At 32.4% G+C, this 6,455-nt stretch overlaps 1 long non-coding RNA gene across 1 annotated transcript; it reads right to left on the reverse strand.

Moving 5' to 3' along the window:
* Positions 1-1,099: 1,099 nt before the first annotated feature.
* LOC145586255 (uncharacterized) lies at positions 1,100-2,078 on the reverse strand. The gene is made up of 2 exons (XR_014100867.1): positions 1,899-2,078; positions 1,100-1,782 (listed from the first exon to the last, which is right to left on the reverse strand). It is a non-coding gene; the product is annotated as an uncharacterized LOC145586255 (long non-coding RNA).
* Between the last annotated feature and the right edge of the window lie 4,377 nt (positions 2,079-6,455).

Consider the following 6,455-nt stretch of genomic DNA (forward strand, 5'->3'; position numbering starts at 1 on the left):
TTAAATTAGTATATTGGGATTATGTTGTGACTTTTGATTAAGCAGGATGACCCATGGGGGTCTTCGACTTAATCTCAACTTTTCTAATTTTTTATGCATAATATAATTGGTATGTTGAAAATTATTGAATTAGACTCCAATAAATTGTAAATTATACTCCATAGTATGAATTTTCCACCTTTAAAATCGTGCACGCATTGTGTGCGCTTCCGAGCTTGTAAGTTTAATGAAAGAATTAAAGAAAGACTTAAAATATTAATAATGTAAGAAGACATATGGCACTTGGATTAGAGAATAAGATAGAGAAGTGTAATGGGATATGAACATGTGTCTTTTCTAATTAGAGTGGCACTTGGATTAGAGAATAAGATAGAGAAGTGTAATGGGATAAGAACATGTGTCTTTTCTAATTAGAGTTTTTATGTACTAAGTATAGATATAGATAAGTACATATTTAAACCAAGAATAAGCAAATTAACATTTGACGTCGTTAAAGTTCTTAAATAGCTTGTTTATAATTTAAGCCAATATTAAACAAATTAACGGTTGACGCGTTTAAGTTCATAAATAGCTTGTTCAAGTTATTTGGTATGTTTGTTCATGATGGAGTTAGTGTAACTCACTTAAAGCTCCTTTAAAAAAAAAAAATGAAAAAAAAAAAATTGAAGCCCTGTTATAAAATAAGCAGAAATATAAGAGATTGAGATGGAATTGATCCGTATATTCTACTTGTAATTTATATGATAAAGGTATACATATACATACATACATACATACATATATATATATATATATATATATATATATATATATATATATATATATATATAAAAACAAGCAATCTTAGCCATTGAATACTCATTTAATAATCTGATGGTGTGAAACGATCCATAGGATAAGATAACTATATAGAGGTCACTATATTTACATAAAGGTCACTATACATACAATTAAGGTGATTTTATCAATTTTACGACATTTGCACAAAGGTCACTATATATAAAAATAAGGTAATTATATCAATTTGATAATATTTACATAAAGGTCACTATATATAAAATTAAGGTGATTATATTTGACGGCATTTACACAAAGGTCATTATATACAAAAATAAGGTAATTATATCAATTTGACAATATTAATATAAAGGTCACTATAGATAAAATTAAGGTGATTATATCAATTTTACGACATTTACACAAAGGTGACTATATACGAAAATAAGGTAATTATATCAACTTGACAAGTCAAAAGCCAACTCGTTGCTTGTTTTGCTGCCCACCTAAACCTTCACCACACTAATTCTAATCCTAGACCGCACTCTTCCTTATAACCCAGTGTCAACATCAGCAGCACAACAACTAACCACCGATTAACTCCAATCCTCTGCTCCCTCACATCACACCAAACAACAACCCCTGCAACTTGCACCAGCCCTTTTCGACCAATCCATCGCACATCAGCACTGAAACTAATTGCAAACACCTCACAATCCCAAGTAGCCATGCCTCCCTTGATTTCTCCACCCCTAAACCAACAATAGCAACAAAACACCTAAGAGCAACCCAATTTCATCCACACAATTGCATTGCCAAACCGCCAACATCACCAATCGATTTCGGCAACCCCAACAACCACAGTCATCAGCATCACCATCGCAACAATTACCAACCGCAGGACCGCCGCGCACCAACAGATACAACCGACCAGCCATCAACCATCTGCGACCACCAATCGAACCCACGAAATAGCAACCCACAAAAAGGAGCTAACGGCAGCACCTTATCGCCAATAATCGCAGCAATTTACGCCCATTTAAGCCAATTAATTAGTAACAATCAAACCCAAAATTTGGAAGAAATAGAACTTTGCGCTATTGTGATGCAAAAAAAATTACCTCATTGTTTGAAAAAAGGTTGTAGCATTGAAAACCCTAGCTTTGGCGAAAATCGAACATCCAAATTAAGGAGAAAAATCTATACAATGAAATCGAACAACAAAAGAATACTCCGTAATGAATTGAGCAGAAATATCTAGAGAAAATTGAGTGATAGAGAGAGAAGAGCATAGCAAGAGAACTTCCCAATTTTTGAAATTGGATGGATAAGATGTTATAACATTAATTGGCATGCATCTAATCTCAGCCATTGATTTTTATGGACGGTGGGGATCGCATGTTTTCAGTTTTCAGCTTAAGCCTTGTTTTCACATGATCCACTCCCTATATATATATATATATATATATATATATATATATATATATATATATATATATATATATATATATATATATTACAATTGATAGGGTTTTCTTCGAGAATAATAAACCCTAAAATCTAGAAAGTTCTCGAATGATACAAGATGGACATCCACAAATAAGTTTAGATAAGAATAAACCTACATCCAGAATATTCCGGAATGATAAAGGAGTATAATGGTCATCCACACAATATTTAATAACACTCCCCCTTGGATGTCCATTATTGAAGATTGTGCCTCGTTAAAACCTTATTAGGAAAAACCCTATGGGATAAAAACCTAATGAAGGAAAAAGAATACAACATTATTCGTAATACGCTCGAGATGCCGCCTCATTAAAAACCTTACCAGGAAAACCCAATGTGGGACAAAACCATGGTTAAGGGAAAAAGAGTGCAGCGCGTATTTTCTCCCCCTGATGAATACATAACTTCAGATCTTCTAGTGTCACAGCAATGAATCCAATATGTTGGATATCTTCTCATGTGTAGTAAAATATCACTCGTTGATCTTCGATCCTCTTAAATTGAAATTGATCTTCAAGTCTTCACGTGAACATGTGAAGTGTATTCATTTCATCATACATGGGTTTATCTCTAATATCATTATTTCAAATCTCTGTTTAATAGTTGATTTAAAGGTTAAACTTATGCGGTTATGACTTCTGCAGGAAGTCTTTATTGATGATCATTATTTGATCAAACATTCATTAATAATAATTTGATGACAAAACTTGATATTATTAATGTTGTTCTTCAATTTTATATGAATTATAATATAACACATGTAATTATATACGCTAATCATGGTTCTTCAGGACCATAAGAAAACATTCTCATGCATAAGTATTCCATTGATATTCTTTAGACGTTTCATAATTGACGCGATACCTCTCTTGCAAATATATAAACAATAAATCTCATTAACTCTCATATGCTCAAACTTCAGGTTGAGATGTCAATGATGTAGTTACATAGACTCTTCAAGAGTTTGATAGTAATTGCAATATTCAAGATATAAACTTTGTAGGGCTGGATATTTAAATACATTGTATATAAGTTCTTCAGGAACTCATGATTCATAGCATGCAATTAAATCAATGTCATCAATAATTTCATTATAATTATAAGCCCATTGAAATATAAATATCTCTTTCTAATTTTTCATCAAAGTTATAAATATGTCTTACTATATTTTTAATGAACATTCACATACACCATAGTCATTGTATAAAACTAATGCATGTAATATGAGATATAGAAAACATGATAACATACTAAACAAATTATACAATGAATAATGACCTATGACTCACACATGTATATTAACATACATACTACTCTAAATAATGCAAGACACTGTACAGTGTGGATTTAAAAATCCATATTTCATTGGACTTCTGGTCCATGATAAGCTTTAATTATTATCATTATGTCGACATCAAAATAGACATATTTCAGATCCCTTATTCATTAATCCATTATATCATGCATATGCATTATTTATTGGTTCCATCATATACCGGTATCATCATATAATTCATAAAGGTACAATTTTAATTTGCTTGCTATTTTGACAATGATATCTGAATACATTTTTCATTGGTACCATCATAATTTTTCTTACATCATAGGCCATATATTGTAATAGTTTAGATATCTACACAACTTCAAAGATATTTAATACATTTGGTATTAATATACTATTACACTATTAAAAGTGTCAACTGCACTATCTTGCCATATATCACATCTTTATTTTGGAACCGATTATACAATCTACACTTCATGTGTAGTGATTCAAGTATATACAATTGGCAAGCTTTATCTCAATATGCAATATATCTTGATAGCATATGGACAAAAGTTGGCTAGAAAACATTTCAAATTACCATTATATATATAGGGATCATCAGTTTAATTAATTTTTGCCAACTTACTCCAATTCTCCCCCTAAGAGCAAGTTTAGCCCCAAGTCTTAAGACTTGAATGTGACATCATTTTTGGTGGTCCCCATTAAAAATGATGTCATCAAATTTTTGTTAAGACTTATTAATAGGGGTGTTCAAATCCGGGTACCCGGGTTTTCGGGTACCGGAAAACCTGGGTACCCGGAGTTTCGGGTACTTGTTAATTTGTCCCATGTCCCGACCCGAATATCTCGGGTACCCGGGTTGTTGCGGTTGTTGCTTCAATTTGCAGAACAAAAATAGGGGCGGAGAGAGAGAGAGGCGGAGAAAGATAGGGGAGGATAGAGAGAGAGGGAGATGAAGGCAAAGGAATTCAAGGAAGAAGAAGGTAGGAAGAGAGAGAGTCAAAGAAAACTCAAGAAAGCGGCGTGAAAACTTAAGGAAGAAAAAGAGATCAGGAACCCTAAGTTCCCTAACTGAACTAAACTAGTAAAATATAAGTGGGCTGGGCTCATTTTGAGGGAGGGTTTTTTTTTTTTAAAAAAAAAAAAAAAGTTATTATCGGGTAACGGGTACCCGGTAATTAAAATATTTGCCCCATGTCCCGACCCGGATAAGAGACAATTTTCCCGGGTCGGGTACCTGTAGACTCCCATTTGTGTCTCCCCAAAACCAAACCCAGTGATGAGTACCTTTCACGTTGAATCATAATCGAATGAAGTGAAAGTGTGGAAAGTCTAGTGTTGCGGAAAGTTTTAATTCTTTTTTCTTCTCTCTGTTTTTGAAAACTTATTTTAATAAAATAGCCAATCCAATTTGGTTTCTCCATGACATGGGTCCAATAATAGTGTAGTTGGATGGGGCTTGACAAGAGCTATCCAACGATATATTATAAGCCCAATTCCGATGAATATTGAGGAAATTATGGCCAATTTACTAAACTGGGCCCGGTTTGAGCCTTATATGCGGCCCAATGATCTAGGGGAGGGCCTAATGTGATTTATCATTACTAATGCAATTAGGAATGGTTTTAGTCTTCTAGAATCTTCTAGAAGGTTCTTTTTCATTCCTAATTCAATTAGCATTGATAAATTGACTTTTAATTTTTCAGAGTTTTAATTAAAATCAAATAGCATTTTCGAGGAAATTATATGATTTTATCCTCCAGTACGGCAAATTTATCTGATTTTCAAAAATGCGTTAAAATCAGGCTTGGCGCCTAACCCCAGGCCTTGGCACCTGGAACCAGGCCTGGCGCCTGGCGCTAGTGTTGGTGCCTGGCGCCAGTTAGCCAAGGGTGGCGCCAGCTCTGTTTTCTGTGCGCCAGACTCTGTTTTGTTTATTTTATCTTTTTAGCTGATTTTCTCTATAAATATCGTATTAAAAACTCCGTTTTCATTCATCATCTACATCCATCATTCACCTACAATCAGTTTTCATTCGAAATCATTAATTCTCTAGTTCTCTCTTAATCATTCACCAACTCTCATCAAGATTTTCTTGATTATTCTCTCTCTCTCTCTTTTTCTAAACCAGCCTTTTCTCAAATACAAAATTCCGCATTCGCAAGATCTAGAAACACCTAGCCATATTCGAAGTTGCCTTCGCCCTAGACGTGAAAGGTTTAATTTCTGAGGATTTGGTCCCAAATCTCTATTTCAATTATTTAATTTAATTGTTTGATTATTATTTTCCTTGAAGTTACTAACGTGTGTATTTTGTTATTAGAAAGAGGTACGAGGCATCAAAGTAAGTACTTTAATTGATTTATTGATGTTATGATGTAGATATCATGTTTACATTGTTATTATGATATTCCTAGTATCATGTCTAGGGTAACTTTAATATTAAGTATGATTAAAAGTATGATGACTTTTATTCTCTTCCTAATATTTATGATTGTTAGTATCATGTTAGGGTTAAAGATTTGATTTTTATTGCTTAGTGACATGTTAGGGTTTGTTATAATTTTGTTAGTATCATGCCTAGGATCTTGCTATTATTATTATGCTTTAATATTAACATGAACATGATTATGATTATAATTTTTATAATTTATGATGATTATGAATATTATTGTTATTATTATTCTAATGATGATTATTTTATCTATGATGATATTATTATAATTATTATTCATGATTATTATTGTGATATTTATGATTATTTTGCTTGATTTATTTTTTATTGCTTGATCACACCTTTTATGCATGTTAAAGGGAATTGGTACTTGTAATCACGCTTGATAAGATAATTAATAATCTTGTTTAGGGTTAATTTTGATTA

Source organism: Chenopodium album, chromosome 2, assembly GCF_948465745.1.
Source record: "Chenopodium album chromosome 2, dcCheAlbu1.1, whole genome shotgun sequence".
In the NCBI taxonomy this organism is placed as follows: Eukaryota; Viridiplantae; Streptophyta; class Magnoliopsida; order Caryophyllales; family Amaranthaceae; genus Chenopodium; species Chenopodium album.